Source organism: Pelobates fuscus, chromosome 7 (genome assembly GCF_036172605.1).
Source record: "Pelobates fuscus isolate aPelFus1 chromosome 7, aPelFus1.pri, whole genome shotgun sequence".
NCBI classification, from domain to species: Eukaryota; Metazoa; Chordata; class Amphibia; order Anura; family Pelobatidae; genus Pelobates; species Pelobates fuscus.
Genome location: NC_086323.1, coordinates 126,068,125 through 126,089,581, shown reverse-complemented (window position 1 = coordinate 126,089,581; position 21,457 = coordinate 126,068,125). Strand labels below are relative to the sequence as shown.

The window sequence follows — 21,457 nt, the reverse complement described above, 5'->3', positions numbered from 1 at the left end:
GGTGTCACTTTTCTGATTTGCCAGATACACTATATTTACCAGGATACCTGTCAAAGATCAAATTCCAGTTAGTCTACGCCCAAACAGATCGATTCATCGGGGCTTACATGACGATTTGATTGATTTGTTCGGGTGTAGATTAAGGAATTTGTTTACTTCATCACAGGTGAAAGGATTTGTGCACAAATCTACTTGTCACTAACTTTTGCTGATGGGCAGTACAAAAAAATTAAACTCATTTAATATACTGCATGATGAAGAAATACTCACTTATCACGGTAGATTCCTTTAGAATCAAGTTATTTTCCTTTTGCATCAGATTTATTTTAAATGCCACTGGGCAGCAATTTTCATGTACCATCCAACAAAATAAAGACAGAATTATTTAGTGTGGCGGCACTAACCTCGCCACTGGGCATTGGAGAAGCCTGTTTGTCCGCCTCCTGCCTGCTGACTATGGCCCCTGGGAGATTTGACCCTTTATATACAGGGTTTGATCATGTTGTATTGTATTATGCTGCTACTGGCCCTTTAAGACCCATCTGGGGACATACTGTGGAGTTACTGGGTGGCCACCATTTCATGTATCAGAGGCACATGGTGAGAACAATGGATGAAGCACATGGTGAGAACAATGGATGGCGGCCATTTTAACTCACAGACACTGTTGTGACTTTTCTACACGGTGCCAACTCGCCGGTATTTGGTGCACAAAGACATCGTGCAGTAGTTTTAAACTATACAACAGGGGACACATTATACAGTAATAATTTTTTATATAATCTGTATATGTTCTGCGGAATCTGCATTAAACTGTATCTTCCAAACTACTGAACAGATCGGGGTGAATTTTGGATATGTGGTTCACCCAGATCGCCCGGTTCTGAGGATATGGGGTTATAGCATGTTTTGGGGTCCCTTTGATATGTTTTATAAAACTGTATTTCTGTCTGTAATAATTATATTTCCGGCGGCGGAGCCTAACTGCCAAAGCGAGTGGTCGCACGATTCCTGAGCTCCTGGAATCAAAGGCCCAAATCGGCGTTTTACAGCCTTATCAACCGGCACTTCAGGGTTTTGGAAAAGCCCCAAGCCACACTCCATACCATGGGAAAGAAAAACAAGAAAATGAGACCCGATAAACCCCGTGAAGGGATGACCATCGGCGACATGTGGCGGCAGGCAAACAGCATGCAAGAGTCTAAGATGGCGGCCCTCATGGGAGATTGCTCGGACTTCTCCGACGACCAGTGACTTGGGTGAGGGGTACTTACCCACACAGGCAGCCGCACCGCCGACACAGTGGCCGAACCCAAACACCGCTCCGGTGACAACGGCCGTCATGAAAGAGCTCTTAGCTGATCTACAGAGAAACCTCATGGCTGATATGGCCTCTATTCGTAAAGACATACAGGGCCTGACAGGCCTCCTTGGAAACTTAGAAAAAACCTCCACGGATAGCACTAAACAAATAGCATCCCTGCAAACGGCAGTCCAAGACCTGCAAAAGCAAAACCTGATATACGAACGCCGCTTCGCGGCCCAGGAAGACTCACGAAGGCGAAATAACCTCAAGATACGGGGGATCGCAGATACCGTCCCCGAAGTGAAGCTCCCACACATGGTGAGACGCCTGATAACGGCCCTGCTGCCTTCAAGACAAGCTAAAAACCTGGAGGTAGAGGGAATATTCAGAGTGCCCAAATCGTTAAAAGCACCCACCACAGCCTCAAGGGAATTGATAGTCCAGTTTAGACACACGAAAGACAAAATGGCGCTGATAGCGGCTTCCAGAGATAAGCTCCCATACCGATTCGAGGAAATGGAGGTCAGCTTCTACGCCGACCTGTCCGGCAGTACCCTAGCCTGGCGCAGGGAATTTCGACCGCTCACGGCAATACTGCAGCAGCGCAATATCCGCTACCGCTGGCATCCCTCGCGGTCCCTAACTATTTTTCATGGGGAAGCGACTCACACTGCCCAAGACGTGGAGGAGGCGTCGGTTATCCTACAAAATGTGGGCCTCATCGGAACAGCATCGGCCCAAGACAACCTACCCAAGGCAACCAAGAACCGGCATCAATGGAACCCACAGACAACGGCGGTGTTCGAGCCCCGGACCTCAGCGGCAGCGCCCTCTAACTGCGCCACCACCTAGAGGCAATGGAACTCACTCCACACCGGGCGTCTGCCGGGAACCAGACCTTGCGGTGCCCCAGGAATGGACTGGCTCTAAAATCCAACGCCCTACGCAGTACTCCCCCCCCCCCCCCTCTTCACATGCATAAGAGTGCCTAGGACACGGGAGAAAATCACCCCAAGGGACAACAACTTTGCGGGTGGGATGGGACGGGGGGAGGCAAAAGCCTTCCATGAAGGACTGTGACCCTTAACTACTGTCACTTCAGAACTGTTACCCGTTATTAGAAGTTTCTGTTATTTTATTGTTTATTTTCTTTACTTTAATAATTACAGCATCTGTTAGGCGTTAGGCAAGGCATATACATTATATCTTAGAGACAGAACCAGCTATCGCACCATCAGGTCCTCACCTACAGCAAAACTCGGACGCTCACCGCGCTTCCACAGCCCACAGACCAGCGAGGCATCTCTACCGGCCCCCAGACAGACCATACACATGACTGAGGAGACACAGTCTTATATTCTTCTTTACTTATATTTGTCTTTAGTTTACTCTCTAACGCTGACCACATTACTGAATCTACTGATTCACGGTGCTTCCACTACAACCCAAACAGGCAGGCACTGAGACGTCACCCCAACGGTCATAATCATCAACTTCTACACACCCGACTGCCACAGACCGCTTTGTAATTAACGACCGTACCGGTAGTATCTCAGACCGAAGCCTGCATATACTGATGATAACCTTCACTTTACCACACGAGCGCCTTAAGCAAAAATCCTCACACATATTACCTTCAGGCAGTTTGTTTTGCACCTGTAATCGTAACAACACACTGCATTTCAAAGCAGACTAGAATTTCGGAATATATTGATTATGTCCTGTTTATATATGCTTCAGTTAATGCATGCACATGCAAAAAAAAAAAAAAGCAAAACTCCCTCATTCTGCACACTTGGCGACTGTGAAATATATGCGTATTGTAACCTATTCTATAGTAAAGCTACGTCAACTAATTTGCACCTGTAATCGCAACAACACACTGCATTTCAAAGCGGACTAGAATTTCAGAATATATTGATAATGTCCTGTTTATATATGCTTTAGTTAATGCATGCACATGCAAAAAAAAAAAGCAAAACTCCCTCATTCTGCACACTTGGCGACTGTGAAATATATGCGTATTGTAACCTATTCTATAGTAAAGCTACGTCAACTAATTTGCACCTGTAATCGCAACAACACACTGCATTTCAAAGCGGACTAGAATTTCGGAATATGTTGTTTATGTCTTGTTTATATATGCTTTAGTTAATGCATGCACATGCAAAAAAAACAAAAATCCCTCATTCTGCATACTTGGCGACTGTGAAATATATGCGTATTGTAACCTATTCTATGCTAATGATATGTCAACCAATGTAACTCGTATACCTGTCATATTTGCAGAATGAGAAAAAATAAAGAATTAAAAAAAAAAATAATAATTGTGTTCAGTAATCATATCACAGGCAGAGGGGAGGATTTTGGGTGGGAGTGTCTGTGTGTATTGTACGGATTGATTGGTTGTTCTGTAAAACCCTGTGGGCAGTACTATGTTTGTGGATTGTGAATAAAATAAGCTGTATGTGCCAGTACAGTTAGTTCTGCTTGACCCTCAAAACGAAGTGTTGTCTCGTTATTGGGGGGAATTGGATTGTATGCTGATTGCCAGGAGTGTAAGCTGATTGTATGCTTTTCCTATTCAGCTGTTTACAGCATTCATATGCTTGAGAGCATTCGTATGCTTCTCCGGTTCGGTGGTTGTGGTGTCTGCTGCAGTGCTTGGCGTCCTCAGGAAGCGCTAGGAGCATCCATCAACGGAGGTACCCAGTCGGGGTGCCTGTTGATCCGTTACATTTAGCATGGTGGATCTGCTAACCCTTAAAACGGGATTCATCACTTTCTGTATTCTAAGATTTATTCCTTAGTTTGCACAAAGAACCTACGTGATGTGTTAGTACATGCAAATATTTGAAAACTTTTATACAATTTTATGCCAGTGAGATGTCATTTCATTTAAAAAAAGATTTTTTTTTTAATGAATCAGACCTATTTGACATTGTAAATGTTCTCTGTAATCGCGTCCGGTTATAAAGAAGCTCCGTCCCCACCTGCCCTCGTCCTGGCTTGATATCTCGCAATCTTGTCAGGTGTACAATCCTGCTGTCAGTGTGTCTCTGAAACTGTGCATGGTCTGCTTGTTCTTGTTGTAACACGTATGGTATCTGAAATGGCCCCATGTAGGGTTGAGGGACCTACATTGTTTTCTTGGACACATATGACATCTACATATTGATAGGTAGCACAAGGGAAGTTCTATCCTGTAGTTTGTAGTAGTCAATGTCTGCAGGTATAACATTTAGTAATTTAGTATACACATGCTCACTGCAGACAAGCTCAATTGCCCGAAATTCGTCCGAATTGCCATTCGGAACGAAACGAATTGCACATGTCTAATAACCACCAGTAGCCTAAAATACAGATGAATAGCAAGTCTATTGATTACAACTTTGAAACCATTTCAGCTATGAAATCTATCATTATATTTGATTTTACCTATCTATACCTTATCACGGAGCCAAATGTGACCAAAATAGAGATTGATTTGACATTTTTATTAAAATATTTGTAAAAATGTCAAAATATTACATTATTTTAACGTTTATCCACATATATTAAGTCATTTTAAAAGCTTATGCAAAAATATTGAATTGAGGCCATAGTTCTAGCTAATTTTGTTCGATTAATGTTAGTTTTATTGTTTGTTTCTAAATGTCTCACTGCTGTGAATCATCGCTTCCTACTTAATGCATTGTATGCATTGTATTGTATGCTTTATGACTCTTAAATTGGAAAATGCCCTATTTACACAATGTTAAGTACGCATTGAAATATCCCTGCCTATATAACACATTGGTGTGTCATACGGTATATTTTTATATTATGTGATTTAAAAAATAAAATTATTGGACATGTATTGTGTTCTTTTATAGTAAACAAATCAAATTCAAATATTAAAAAAAGGAAAATGTCTGCTTAGGGTGGCCGGTTATATAACCCCAAGACCCATAATACTTTCTATATTCTGCTGAAACTCCAATAAAATATATAGGAAAACAGACCTATCATTATTGTTGTATGTATTTCAGACCATAAATGCTACCCTGTGTTATAGCGGCATACTCTTAATTTTAGACGTTTACTTTTGCCTTCACACATATTTTTTTCTTCAGCGTTAATTAGACAAGTGTATTAATTATACAGTTATTCTTCTGCAGATATCACAGGCATTCAACTGGTCTCCACCATAACTAAACATATAGGCTTTGCAGATGACATCTTGCTCTATATTTCGAATCCCACTACCTCCTTTCCCAACGCATTTGCCATTTTCGACCAGTATTACCCGATAATGTGTTTCCTTATTAATTGGTCTAAGTCCACCACCCAGGTGTTGGGGCAAAGTCCCTGATATGCCGATCACTTTATCATTGACACTCCAGCATTTTTTATACTTGGGAGTCCTTATTCCTCAATGTATGTGTGATCTCTACTGCTTAAACATAACCCACTTCTTGCCAAGGGGAGAGGTCTCCTCTCCTGTTGGGCGGATCTTTCTCAGCCAGGAATGTCTCCACAAATCAGTCATAGTGCCCAAACTTTTTTATTTGTTCTACCCATACACACAAAATCCGATGAAAAAGCTCTTAATAGACTATTCTCCAAATTTCTCTATGAAAACAAATGCCCCAGGATAGAGCTGCGTAAACTGTCCCAGAACAGTTTCAACCTAAGTCTTAAGATTCCACATCTTGGGGGCGGGGCCGGGCGGCCATGCCAGCAGGCTGCAAGTCACTGCAGCTCCTGGGGAACTTGACAAATGTTGGGTAAAAACCCATCATAATCGGCTTGGAACCCCCTGGAGGGGCAAGATACCTGGCCCTGGAGTGTCCCGGTGCAGCTGGAACACCTGATATCGGGTGGACCGGGTCCTGGAGAGATGCTCCGAGGCTGGAGAGACTGAGGCCTACCAGGGAGGAGAGTCGGGCGGACGGCCGCTGCCTCGCTTTCCGCCCCGGCAACTACTGAGAACCACGACTTAACCGGGGTCCCCTTTGGGCCGGCGGGGGTTATCCCGGCCCCCACCGGGCAGGCAGCATCTTGGCAATGCTCCCAGGCGACTCACCGCCGACAGCCACCATGCGGCCCTTACAACATGGCCGACAGCAATGCACCTAATCTATAAACCGCTGAAGAAGGCGCGCTGTGAGGGAGCCCCCACAACACAAGGCCAGAGCTATAACCTCCCAAAGCACTTAAATGTAACCACGATGGGGCAGCAACGGAGACCTGCGGTTCTGCTGGCTACTCAGGCCGCGAGCAGACCTACTCACCTGCGGAGGACACAGCACCTATGTCAGGGTACCTGAAGTCTCTACCTCGGAGGAGGTTAGACTTTCAGACGGCCGTCCTCTCAGGGGGGCTGACTCACCCGATCCTCACAGCTCTTCTGGCCGTTTACACGCCGGCCGTGATAGCTCCGCCTCCTTTTATGACGCGGCGCTCAGGAGCCGACGTCATGACGGCAATCACGTCCCGACCTGTCAATCTAGTCCCGAACAACGAATCAGGGCTCGTCAGGGGCGGAGTCATCAATTAAAGAGCCAAGGTATAAAATAGGGATGTGTGTAATGGTTCATTGCCCTGTCGTGGTTCTAGCTTGTCTGGTCACTCAGTGCTCTTATTACTGTTTGTCTTTTTGGTTCTGACTCGGCTTGTATTTTCGTTCCTGCTTACCTCTCGTGTCCTTTGACCTCGGCTCGTCTCTCGCTTACCTGTTCTCTCGTTCCCTCGACCTCAGCTTGTCTCTGACCATTCTTTGCTTTCTCCTTACGTTAGTCCAGCCATTCTAAGGTCCGGTATACGTACCTAGCTCCTGTTTGTATTCTGCGTGTTCGATCCCTGTCCCGATCCTGACATTACGACAGGGCCAATGGATCCTGCAGGTACAAACGCCCAGATTGGTTCTCCTGACTCGAGATTTGAAGCCATGGACCATAGAATGGACCAGATGGCTCTGGCGCTGCAAGCATTGCTATCCCATCCTAGTAATCAATCAGAGGAGATGCGTACACCATCCATCTCTCTTGTTAATACAGGCCTAGAGGTAGCCACAGTGGGAACCTCTTCCCGTGTTACTTCCCCTTTACGCTATGGCGGTTCTCCGGATACCTGTCGAGGTTTCCTAAACCAGATAGGGATTCATTTTGAATTACAACCCCGCGCCTACCCTACAGACAGGGCGAAGGTTGGATTCATAATCTCGTTACTCATTGACAAGGCTCTTAGATGGGCTAACCCTCTGTGGGAAAATGATAATCCGTTAGTCTATAATTATAATGCATTTGTCGCTACTTTTAGGAGGACTTTTGACCCTCCAGGAAGAAAGGCCAATGCAGCTAGACTACTATTACGTCTTAGACAGCATAGCCAAACCCTTGTGGATTATGCGTTAGAGTTCAGATCCTTGGCAGCAGAGGTCAAGTGGAATGAACAGGCCTATATGGACGTATTTCTGAACGGATTATCAGATGAGATCCTAGACGAGGTTGCCACAAGAGATTTTCCTGAAAATTTGGAAGATTTAATTTCATTTATTTCTCGAATAGATGAACGCATGAGACAGAGGCAGAACACTCGAGATAGAACTCGTAGACCTTCCTTAAGATTAGCTCCCGCATTTCAGAATTCTGAATCTACAACTTTAGCTCTCCCAGAACCTATGCAAATAGGTAACACTCGTCTCTCAGAAAGTGAAAGACAATACAGGAGAAGGGAGGGGCTGTGTATGTATTGTGGAGTAAGAGGTCACCTACGCCTAAATTGCCCTAACCGTCCGGGAAACGCTCGCACCTAAGTTTCTCAAGAGGACAGGCCTTGGGTGTTTCTATCTTGTCCTCTATATATGATTACAAGGATCATAGGCTTCTGTTACCTGTTTCTTTAGCTTGGGAGAAGGGAGTACTTAATGCTATGGCATTGATAGATTCCGGAGCAGCTGAAAGCTTCATTGACCAAGCCTTTGTCACGAACCACTCTATCCCATCTCAGCTAAGGGATACACCCTTGGCCGTTGAGGCCATAGATGGTAGACCATTATCAGAACCTGTTATTTTTCGTGAGACTATACCAGTTAAGTTAACCATTGGTATTTTACACGAGGAAGGAATATCCCTCATGCTTATCTCATCTCCTTCAGTTCCAATAGTCTTGGGGTATCCCTGGCTTAAGAAGCATAACCCTATTATTGATTGGGAACAAGGTGAGAGTCTCCTGGGGTCAGGGTTGCCAGAGAGGTTGTTTACAGAAAATCTCACCGGTTTGCGTAGTTGACGCACCGAGTAACTCTAACCAATCCACAGATTTACGGATACCGTCTCAGTACCTCGATTTAAAGGCTGTCTTTGATAAAAAGAGGGCTGATACTTTACCCCCACACAGGTCCTTTGACTGTAAGATTAGACTACTGCCGGGTACTATGCCTCCGAGGGGTACGGTATATCCTCTATCCACTAAGGAGAACTTAGTCTTAGAGGAGTACATACGGGAGAACCTAGACAAGGGATTTATTAGGAGATCCTCTTCTCCAGCCGGGGCCGGTTTCTTTTTTGTAGATAAGAAAGACGGCACTCTACGGCCTTGCATTGATTATCGGGGCTTGAATAAGATAACGATTAGAAATGCTTATCCTATTCCCTTGATTACTGAGCTCTTTGATCGACTGAAAGGCTCCAAGATTTTTACCAAGTTAGATCTGAGGGGAGCTTATAACTTGGTGAGAATTCAGCAGGGAGACGAATGGAAAACGGCTTTCAATACCCGGTATGGCCACTGAGTATACGGTAATGCCCTTCGGGCTTTGCAATGCACCTGCTGTATTCCAGGACCTAATTAATGAGGTTCTTAGGGAATTTCAACATGAATGTGTTATAGTTTATTTGTATGATATACTAATACACTCTAGAGAGACTGAGACTCACCACAAACAAGTCAGAAGGGTATTGCGCAAACTTCTACAACATGGTTTGTACTGCAAATTGGAGAAGTGTAGCTTTGACCAATCTCAGATAAACTTTCTTGGTTACGTTATTTCTGGAGACGGGTTTAGGATGGACCCGCTTAAACTCCAATCAATTTTAGATTGGCCATTGCCCAAAGGACTCAAGGCCATTCAGAGGTTTATCGGATTCTCCAATTATTATAGGCGCTTCATTAAGGGGTACTCTTCTATTATTGCTCCTATTACCAATATGACTAGACAGGGTGCTGATACCAAGACTTGGCCTCCTGAGGCGCTTGTTGCTTTCAGTACACTCAAGGAACAGTTTGCCTCAGCACCGATATTAGTTCATCCTGACACCTCTTTGCCTTTTTTACTCGAGGTAGACGCCTCAGAGACAGGTATAGGCGCTATCTTGTCCCAAAGGCTAGGTTTGAATAAACCGCTGCATCCATGTGTTTTTTTTTCCAAGAAATTATCTGGGCCTGAAAGCAGATATGATATTGGTGACAGGGAACTATTAGCGGTCATTATGGCTTTAAAGGAGTGGAGACATTTGTTGGAAGGGACTTTACACCCGGTTACTATTTTGACTGATCACAAGAACTTGTCCTATATAGGGGAAGCCAAGCGCTTGTCCGCCAGGCAGGCTCGTTGGTCCTTGTTCCTTACTCATTTCAACTACGTGCTCACTTATAGACCTGGTTCTAAAAACTCTAAGGCTGATGCATTGTCCCGCCAACATGAACCTTCTACTATGTCTGATATGGTTTTTTCTTCTGTAGTTCCCAAGTGTAATATTGTTGCCAACACGAGCATCAAGATTCACTCCCTGTTGCTTGCTGAGATCAAGAAAGTACAACATCTGGCCCCCAGACTTGTCCCTGGGGATCGGTACTTCGTTCCTCCTGAACTCCAACTGGAACTGATGCAGTGTTTTCATAACAGTAAATTTGCCGGACACCCTGGCATACGCAAGTTGTGTTCTCTGAATAGGGATTTCGTCGGGGCATGTGATGTCTGTATGAGGACTAAACAACCTCATACGCTCCCATGTGGGCTTTTGCACCCCCTAGAAATTCCCGAGAAACCATGGTCCTGTTTGGCTATGGACTTCATTGTCGATTTGCCTGTTTCTAAAAAACATACTGTTATCCTCACGGTGATTGACAGGTTTACTAAAATGGCTCATTTTGTACCCCTGCCTAAATTGCCCTCTTCTCCCGAATTGGCTGAGATTTTCGCGAGGGAGATTTTTCGTTTACATGGTATTCCTTCTGAAATTGTTTCTGATAGAGGTCCCCAATTTGTTTCCCGGTTTTGGAGGTCCTTCTGTTCTCAATTTGGCATCAAATTGAATTTCTCTTCTGCCTATCATCCCCAGTCCAACGGAGCTGCCGAACGCACCAACCAAAAGGTTGAACAATTTTTGCGTTGTTTTGTTTCTGAACACCAGGACGATTGGGTCGGTCTGATTCCTTGGGCGGAGTTTGCGCACAACAATCTCGTTTGCGATTCTACTCGTTCTAGCCCCTTTTTCATGAATTATGGCTTTCATCCTTCCGTTCTTCCGTCGGTTTCCCCTTCCCAAGGGATACCATCGGTTGATGTTCATGTTGCCAATCTGAGAAAGTTGTGGGATCAGACTCAACGAATTCTTCTTCATAATTCCACGGTGTCCAAACGACACGCTGACAAACGTAGACGGGTGGCTCCGGTTTTTGCCCCGGGCGATAGGGTATGGTTGAGTACCAGAAACATCCGCTTGAAGGTTCCTTCCATGAAATTTGCTCCTCGTTACATAGGTCCTTACAAGGTTCTGTCTCGTATAAACCCGGTTGCGTATCGTCTGGCCCTTCCGCCTGCCCTGCGCATCCCGAACTCCTTTCATGTTTCCTTGTTGAAACCTTTGGTTTGTAACAGGTTTTCCTCCGCTGTGTCCTCCCCTCGCTCTGTCCAGGTTGAGGGTCAGGAGGAGTATGAAGTCAAATCCATTCTCGATTCTCGGGTTTCTCTGGGGAGGGTGCAATATCTTGTTGACTGGAAAGGTTATGGTCCTGAGGAAAGGTCTTGGGTGGTCCGGGAAGATGTGCATGCCCCTCGTCTGTGGGTACCACCAAACGGACATGCCTGCTACTGGTACTACAATTGAGGCTACAGTATACAAAGGTCTTAACGCCCTGATCAGTGCAGATAACAACCCAATATGCCACAATCTGCCTGGTGGCACAACACTTACTTGAGTAATCGTCTGTAGACAAGCTGTTCTATTCCTTTGAGTATATGTCTAAACTCGTGTACCGTATTCACTTGCCTAATTAACCTTATATTATATATATATCCTGCCTGCATAACTCATCTAGCTATATAACTAAATAATGTTGTACATCATCTTGTTAGAACACGACCTTAACACAAAAATGTGCAAGTACAAACGTATACCCCAGTGTAATTATTGTCTGACTAACACGAGGAATGCCTTTGGGGTACCCCGTGCAAAGCTGTAACGTCATATGCACTGCAAAAATAATATATATATATATATATATATATTTCTCTCCGTATCTTTATACACAGTTTTCCCTGGCACAAACTCTCTTTTTACCTTTAGTGTTTACATTGCCCCCGAGGCACACCTCCATTGGCCACTCCTCAGATGCTCTGCATGGAGATGCTGAATTTTTCTCATAGAGATGCATTGATTCAATGCATCTCTATGAAGAGGTGCTGATTGGACAAGCTGGCATTTGGCTCTGCCCCGTCCCACCTCCTTGCATATTTCAGCCAGTCCAATGCTTTCCCTATGAGAAAGCACTGGATTGACCAAAAGTTTAATTCTTATAATGTCAGCAAGGAGGCAAATCTGGGGCGGAGACAGTGGCGGATCCAGAGTCTGACCTCGGGAGGGGCACTTGCAGATTATTTAGAGAAATAATCCAGACACAATACCCACTACAGCTCAATGTAGTGGTTATGGTGCCAGTAGTGCCGGGACCCCCTCCCAGAGTAAGTAGTCAAACCGTTTAAGAACTGTTTGACAACTTACCTGAGGTCTGCTTGGAAATGGGGCTGTAGTAGGGCATAGGAGCAGGGGTGCAATGTGTGTTTGTGTAAGAAGGACTGTGTGAGCAGTGTGTGTGTGTGTGTGTGTGTGTGAAAGTTGTAGTGTGTACGTGAGGAAGGCAGCGTGTGTTAGGGGGGCAGAGTGTGTGCGTTGCAGTGTGAGTGGGGGGCAATGTGTGTATGGGGGGAAGTTTGTGTGTATGGGGCAGTTTATGTGTGGTGGGGGGCCAATGTGTGTAGGGTGTGTGTGTGTATTGGGGGCAGTGTATGGGGGAAGTGTATGGGGGCAGTGTATGTGTATGGGGGCAGTGTATGTGTGTATGGGGGAAGTGTATGTGTGTGTATGGGGGAAGTGTATGTGTGTGTATGGGGGCAGTGTGTGTGTATGGGGGCAGTGTGTGCGTATGGGGGAAGTGTATGTGTGTGTATGTTTTTTTTTTAATTTGATAAAATGATAGATTTTTTTTTTATTATTTCAAATAAACATAATGTCCCCCCCTCCCTTCTTACCTTTGTTTAGGGAGGAGGGGGGACATTTCTCGATCCCTGGTGGTCCGGTGGGGAATCCCTGGTGGTCCATGTGGCGACTGGCGAGAGTGAACTCTAGCCCCGGTCTCCAGGGCTAGAGTTCACTCTCGCGAGATCCGGAGCGTTTCCGTGGCAACGCTCCATGCTCGCGAGAGAAGGACCTGGAGGAGCTGCAGACTGAGCTCCCCGGGTCCTCTCTCTCTCCCTCCTCTGCCGGCGGCCAGTAAACAGTGCCTGCGGACCGGAGAGGGAGATCTCTGATCTCCCCTCCGGTCCATGAAGGCACATTGCAGGGCTGGCGCTGTCTGCATTAGCCGGCAGGGGAGAGGGAGACAGCACCGGCAGACCCGCGTAGCGCTGGAAATATGGTACATTTTCCTACCTTTTAAGGTGGTTTTTCGTGTAGCACTGAATGGACATATGACTAGAGCAAACCCAAATTGTTCATCCTGGAAAAAAAAAAAGAGAAGATTGTTCCCTCTGGAATAAGCTTAGTAGGGGTCAAAAGCCCTCTAGGAATTAAGGAATAACAAAAAGGGTTAATACCTTGTCTCTCCATCTCTTTTTTGGTACACATAAGAAGAGATCGTTAAAAACAAATTGTCTGGATTTAAATGGCAGGCTTTGGTTGTCCTATCCCTACCATCTACAAAAACCAGCCTGTACCTGTCACCATGCATGCCAGCTGCCTAATGCATCGTGAGATATCTGGTTCACTCTCGTCAAGGAGCACTTTATAGGTGTCATTGGTTTTAGAACACTGTGTAACTACGATGAATAAACATCATGCTTGGTTTAGAAAATGCATTCCATTAATAACTACAAGCCAATAACTCATTTACTATAATTGTAGATTTAGTTATTATAAGTGTGCTACATGTTTCTGAGAGTGCCACTCGTTAAGTATTTGTAAATAAACAAACATTTTGGAAGCACTTGCTTTTATACATGCATACCTCCCAAGTGTCGCTATTTAGGAGGGACAGTCCTTTGGGCCCATATCCCTCTGTCCATCTTCTCCAGGTTCTCCATTTTGTTGCTGTGTCTGAGTGTATTACAGAGCTCCACGGCAATGGTAATTACAGTAATGTGTCTTTAAACTACAATAAATGTTTAGACATCAGTCTGTGTAAATAAGATACATTGTTTTTGTTTTAAATTACATGTTAGTTGAATAAATAATTATTAGTAAGTCACCTAAAATTTCTCAGAATAACCCCAGCCCTCACTGCACACCACCCATACCCCTAAAATGTAAGTGTCCATTTAAAATGTTGAGACATATGTACATGTGACTGTTAGGCTCCCCATCTCCACCCTTATCTAGGATATCATCTTAAACATAATTAACTCCCATGGCGTTTGCTCATATAACCGAATCAGTGACAGATATTGGTGACGTCTAATACAGTTTGCACATGTGTGCAAACATTTCCCAGGGCAGCAAAATGATCCCTGGAACGCCCACCTGTATTAACCAAACTATGCATTGCTCCAAAACCCCATAAAGTTTATTTATTACCATTTTGCATGAGAATGAAAGTGTCTATGTTACTTTGCAGGTTTTATAGAATGTTTAATAAGCCTCGTCTTTGACTGTGTTGGAATTTCTTAGAAAATTCACACGCTATCAAAAGATATGCAAAAAACAAACTAGCTACTACTTTGTCTCATGTAACTTATGATCTTTGGTGATATTTTCCAATAGGCTGTGTTGACACCCCAAGTTGCCATCAATTGCTGGTTACTTCTACACTTGGAGAATCATTTACAGTAGAATCGTGATTCAGCTAAAGTTTGGCCGATCAATGATTCTGACAAAAAACAGAAATCAGAGCCACCACATTGATTAATCCCGAAGTAACCAATGGCCATTTACCTTGAGAGTATGGATTATTTCCCTGCTGTCGGCAATAGCAGTCAGCAGGCATATATTTAAACACTGCCTGCGGTGGTCACTATGACTCCCACATTAGTGCAAGGTTGGTTTAATACCACCCCCATTTTCACACATGAAATGCTGCAAGTGGTGGTATGTCTGCTAAACCGTGAGCAGTGAGCTGCAAATTAAAGAAAGGGTGTGGACAGATCACCGTGCACTGCCCACGCCACCACGGTGGTGCTATCAGTTAAATATATAGTGGGTAGGACCAGGGGTGTATTTACCACAAGGCAAACAAGGCATTTGCCTAGGGCGGCACTTTCAGGGGGGGCACCAAAAAACGCCGCCCCAAGTGCCCAGGTAAATGCCTTGTTTGTTGTGTGTACTGGGGGGCCCAAGAGCTGGCTGCCACCTTAGGGCCCCCCTGGGTGTTAAAGTACTAATATTCTAGCCGGGCGATGAGGAAGATATGTCCTTTTAGATGAAAAAAAAATATTAATAATTGGTGAGTGTATGATTAAATGTGTGTGTGTGTGTCTGGCAGTGAGTATGTGTGTGACTGTCAGTGAGTGTGTGTTTGTGTCTGACATTGTGAGTCTATGTCGGTCAGTCAAAAAAAAGGCCTGGACACGAATTGGTGGGTCAAATTTAGATAAGGGAGAGACAAAATTAGTCGTGCCTAGGGCAGCACAAATCCAGAATACATCACTGGGTAGGACATAGTGTCCCCCACATACATCCACAGTGGGGCTTTAATTAAATAATAATATTGTTGTTACATAGTGTCCTCCGGGGTATTTTAGTTTTCTGCCTATCTTTATCAGGTTAGTTCTGCTAAAGAATATGCCTTGCTGTCATTCTCCCGTATTCCTTGTCCTTTCACCATCTCGATCTACATTCTACAGGAAGGATCAGGAGAGTGAGAAATGCAGAGTATATCATTGTGTATTTCTGTATTAAAACTGTGTTTCTGTATTTGAAGTATATACCACAGTAGTCAGCACCTAACCGAACGCTTACCTTCCTGTTTCAGATATGAAGGCACAATCCCAGTTTGACTTCTCTGTCCCATAACTATAGAGCTTTCTAATGATGGCCCACTTCTGCAGACACTAGAAAATCCCCCTATAACGCAATGTAGGTGAATCCTGAAACATAATCACACTGCAACATGCTATTCCAGGACATTTCTCCTGATACAAGAAAACATTAGTAGTGTTTTGTGCAGAAGTAAACCTTGAGGACTGCCTTAAAGGAACACTATAGTCACCTAAATTACTTTAGCTAAATAAAGCAGTTTTAGTGCATAGCTCATTCCCCTGCAATTTCACTACTCAATTCACTGCCATTTAGGAGTTATATATAGTGTGTGTGTGTGTATATATATATAGTGTATAATGGCTGTCAGTCTATTGGGCCCATGTGCTCACTGTAATGATTTGCTTTCTTTACTTTGTTCTCTGTCCTGTCCCGAATAATACCTTCCTCAAGGGCCAACGAATTATTGGAGATGCAGACATGTCAGGTTTTGTCTTGTAACTCCAAGCACAGATTAGCTGGACGGAGAGGCAAACATTTGGGATGTGAGGATGATGGAAATATGCATAAATATATTATGGCTACTTGTTAGTATAAGTAATATAATTCAGAGCTGCACTTGCATGCTTTAGAACAGATTGACAAAACCGGGTTTTTCTGTAAAACCCTGGACACTGAGCAGGTAGTTAGAAGCACCCACTGACCGCTAAAAGTAAGACCCCACAAAATATATGGGGAAATAATCTACTAATACCCATTCAATGCAAGTATATGATGGTAAATTACTGGCCACAAAAATCGGTATCACTTCAGTCTGTACTAACAGTCTGTAGATTTCCAGAGTTAGAAATAAAAATATGGCAAAATAATTTAAATAATAAAATAAATAAGAAATATATTCACCTGAATTTACGGCAAATACTCAGGTTTTGGAGAGTCATACAGTGAGCTTGGCCAAAATTACTACGTTGGAGCTGACACCTGCCAGCCAATCCTAGCTTTCCTGTTTTTTGCTCAGCAGCAGATGATTGGACGTGTTGCTCAAACTTAGCAGCAGTTCCAGATACAGAGTAAGCACTTTCAGCTTAGTGACTGCCCTATTCATGTACAAAGTCATACTAATAATTGGATGGATGATTGTGTAAGCAATGCTGTCCCCAGGGCCAGATTTACCCTTCTTGGTGCCTCAAGGCCACCTTCCTCAATATGCCCCCCACAGTCTATTCATTTATGTGCGTTTTATATATATACACACACACAGTACATGTATAACTACACATGCATGATACACTGCCACAATTTAATAGCATTTTTTTTATGAAATCTAAGGCCTTTGTGAAAATTCATGCACACTCACTGACCCATGCGTACACACAAAAACACATGGACACACACACTGATCCTGACCGATGTAGACACACACACACTCACCCTCAACCATGCAGACACATTCACGCTGACCCATACAGACAGAGGCGTAACTACATACAGACACACATACACACACACATACATTCAGACACATATGCGCACACACATACAGACATATACATACAGACACATATAAACACACATACACACACACATACATACAGACACACACACACACACACACATACAGATGCACACACACATACAGAGAAACACACATACAGACACACATACACAAATGCAAAATGTTTAAGTCACCCTCCTGTTTCCTACCTTTTAGGTAGGAAACATGAGGTGCTGGAGGGTGGCTGTCCCTGGGGTCCTGGACGGTGGTGGAGGGTGGCTGTCCCCGGGGTCCAGTGGCTCAGGCTGATGGGAGTCAGAGTTCCCACTCTGACTCCCTCCTCTCCTTCCTCCTCCCGCATGGCTCTCTATGATTGCTGGGATGAAGTTTCCGGGGCAGTCACTTCCTCCCAGCTCTGACATCATCAGAGGGGGCCCCCTAGATATTTATTGCCATCAGGTGGCCCATGCGGCATAACTGCCGGGGCCGCGTGTTCAGGGGCACCCTCAGGTTACAAAACCTGCAGGCCCCCTGTAGTGACAGGCTTGGGCATACAGATACACACTGACTCATGCTGACACAAACAAACTGACCTGTGCAGAGAAACACTCACACTGACCCATGCAGACACACTCACACTGACCCATGCAGACACACCTGACCCATGCAGACACATTCACACTTACCCATACAAATACACACTGACTTCTGCAAAGACAAACACACTCACACTGACCCATGCAGACACACTTACACTGACATGTGCAGACACACACTCACCCTGACCCATGCAGACACACTTACACGTGCAGACACACACTCACACTGACCCGTGCAGACACACACAGACACTCACCCTGACCTGTGCATACATTCTCACACTGACCTGTGCAGATACACACTCACACTGACTCTTGCAGACACATGCTGACTTGTGCAGACACACACTTATCCTGATCCATGCAGACACATTCACACTGACCCATACAGATGCACACTGACCCATGCAGACACACACACTCACACTGACCCATGCAGACACACACACTCACACTGACCCATGCAGACACACTCACACTGACCCATGCAGACACACTCACACTGACCCATGCAGACACACTCACACTGACCCATGCAGACACACTCACACTGACCTGTACAGACACACACTCACACTGACCCATGCAGACACAATCACCCTGACCTGTGCATACACACACTCACATTGAACCATGCAGACACACATACACTCACATTGACCCATGCAGACACATTCACACTAACCTGTGCACATACACAGTCACACTGACCAATGCAGACACACACTGACTCATGCTGACACACACACTGATCCTGACCCATGAAGACACACACTCACTCTGACCCATTTAGACACATTCACACTTACCCATACAGATACACACAAACTCCTGCAGAGACAAACACACTCACATTGACCCATGCAAACACACTTACACTGACCTGTGCAGACTCACGCTGACCCATGCAGACAGACTCACCCTGACCTGTGCATACACACTCACACTGACCCGTGCAGACACACACTCACACTGACCCATGCAGACACACACTCACACTGACCCATGCAGACAAACTCACCCTGACTTGTGCAGACACACACTCACACGCACTCACACTGACCCATGTAGACATACACTGACCTATGCAGACACACACTTACACTGACCTATGCAGACACCCACACAAAGTATCCTTGGTAAGCACAGGTGGCTGGCCCCTGAGCTGGACAAGGCTGGCTGCTTCTGGCCTTGCAGGTCCCTTGCTGGGCATGCTGGTGGCTGGTACTGGCCCCTAACTGGAATCGAGGATGAACAGGGCAGGGCAGTTGAGGGGAGGGCAATTGCTCTTGCTTGCATTGCCTTGTTTTTGGCCCCTGCTTCCTCCCTTACATGCATGGAGAACGTTGCACTGGGGTTATGACAGTGATGTCATAGCCCCTTCACCCCACCCTGCACTCTCTTCCGATTGGTGCAATGGCTCAGCAGCTCACTGGGAAGGAGAAGAAGCAGGACTGTAGTCTCCTTCTCATTTGATTTCCCCACTGGCCGTTCCACTGCCTACCAGACAGCCACTAGAGGCACTTCCTGCATTTACATCCGTGAAAAGATGCTGGATGTCCTCACATTTTGCATGAGGACATTCAGGTGTTGAAAAACCCCATAACCCCAAGTAAGTGCCTTTCTATGGGGAAGGCCGCCTAATGAGCGCCCGGCACTTACCATGCATGAGCATTAGATTCCCCCCACATGCTAACTTTGAAAAGTAACTCTGCGCCAAGGGGACTTGGTTCTGGAATCAGGGGGGAGTAATTGGGAGGGGGCGCAAGGTCAGAGGGAAAATATAGTGTTGGTATTTGAAAATAAAGAGGGATAGTTTCGAGCTCTGTAAAAACAACAATAAGCCCCCCGGCTGTCAATCAGACAAATAGTCATGTCTTCCACAAATAGAGCACTTGCCTTGAAAAAACATCTCATTGAGCGGAATTGGAATGTATGTGTTTGGACGGCAACAGAAAGCATGGGCTGGGGAAGAGAGGGCTTGCAAAGAATACATACAAGAGATCTGCAGTATCTGAAAGCTGGTTTTACATATACCCCAAAGAAAAAATAACATAATTAATCCGTGTTGCTTTCTCTGTGATCATCCAAGCTCATAAGAAAGCATTGGGGACGAGATGCACATTTGCGGTGAGCACCACACACGTCCAATCGAGTGCTTCTCTCGTACTAAAGTAGAATTCAGTGCTTTCCCATGAGCTGCATTTGATGATGTTTGATGTCCGCAAGGGTGTAAAACATCACATGACTAAGTTTAATTTTTTTGTTGTCGCAAAGATTCCCCTCATAGCTGTCAGCATGACTGTCACAAGAGATGTGTTTAAATCTGCAATGTAAACATAGCTGTTTCAACAATACATTGCATTAAAAGTCCAGGGACACTGCACCCAAACCACTTTATCAAGATAAGTGGTCTGGGTGCATGTAATGGTCCTTTGAAGAGCACTAGACTAGAGAATTAAATAATGCCTGTTTGTTGTCATTCCATTCTTGACAAGGACCAGATTAAAGAAACACTCCAAGTAGGCTGTACTGGTTACGGTGCCAGGAGATCGCCTGTCACCACCTCTTCTGTAGCCCGAAGCTTCATGTACTGAGCTAGCCCAGAAGTGCAGGGCTTAGCTCATTGGCTGAGCACGCTCACCTGACACTCTCAGCCAATGAGCTGTCTCTGCTTGACAGGGATTAGTCCAGGGGAGCCAACGCAAGATTCTTGCAGGATCTTCAAACCTCCAGAAGGGTAAGATACCAGTTTTCAGCAAACCTCAAGTAAGTTGTCAAACCATTCTTCAACAGTCTGAATACTACACTAAAGGGCACTCCTGGCACCATAACAACTACAGCAGACTGGAGTGGTTATGGTGCTTGGAGTGTTCCTTTCACATAGACACTAAAGGAGCAGACACACTCAGCCATTTATTCAATTTTCTACTCATCAAGTATCGGAATTGTCATTTTTAATGTATTCATTGCGTCATGGTGACTGCACAGTGCTTTATGGCTATGTTTTCTGTTGTGAGTGCAGCCTCAAAGCCAAATATACATCCACTGTGCAATCATACAGCAGCAAGTATTCAACGTCCTCATCGACCAATGTTTGGTTTGCTGTATGTCACACATGTAATCCAAAACAACTTGTGTGACAATTGATATGTAAATTGGACTTCTCCCATTAGCCCCATAAACCTTTTAGCTTCTTGTCCATAAATGCAGCACTGACTGTAACAGCTGAGTAAAGTAATGCTTTCATCGTCCTCGTGGACAGTATTTAGCATGTCAGGTACCATCGGTTACAGCTGTTCATTCCCAGAAGGTTTATATACACCTGCTGATCTCCCTTAGCCCAGGCGTCCGCATTGATTACTTCTTTATTTTTCCGATGTGGGGAGGGGCGGCCATTCTTAGCGGGTTCAGCTGTGTTCCTACTCCATTTATAGTGATACCGGCCATTATTTGTTTATGGCAGTTGATATACTGGAAAGTTAAGCTATGTTTATCTGCGGCTATTTTGTTATTTGAGACAGGCTATGGTCCTGTGTATGTCTCTGAAGTCACCCTGGGAGGGTCTGACAGAGAATGGCTTCAATTGGAGAGGGTCTACCTG

At 44.9% G+C, this 21,457-nt stretch overlaps 1 protein-coding gene across 1 annotated transcript in view; it reads right to left on the bottom strand.

The window, feature by feature from the left end:
* SLC38A3 (solute carrier family 38 member 3) overlaps positions 1 to 13,240 on the bottom strand; it is a 124,388-nt gene extending 111,148 nt beyond the window's left edge. The window contains exon 1 of the mRNA XM_063426597.1: positions 13,222 to 13,240. The gene's annotated coding sequence lies outside the window, so the exon portion shown is untranslated. The remainder of the gene's footprint in view (positions 1 to 13,221) is intronic.
* Between the last annotated feature and the right edge of the window lie 8,217 nt (positions 13,241 to 21,457).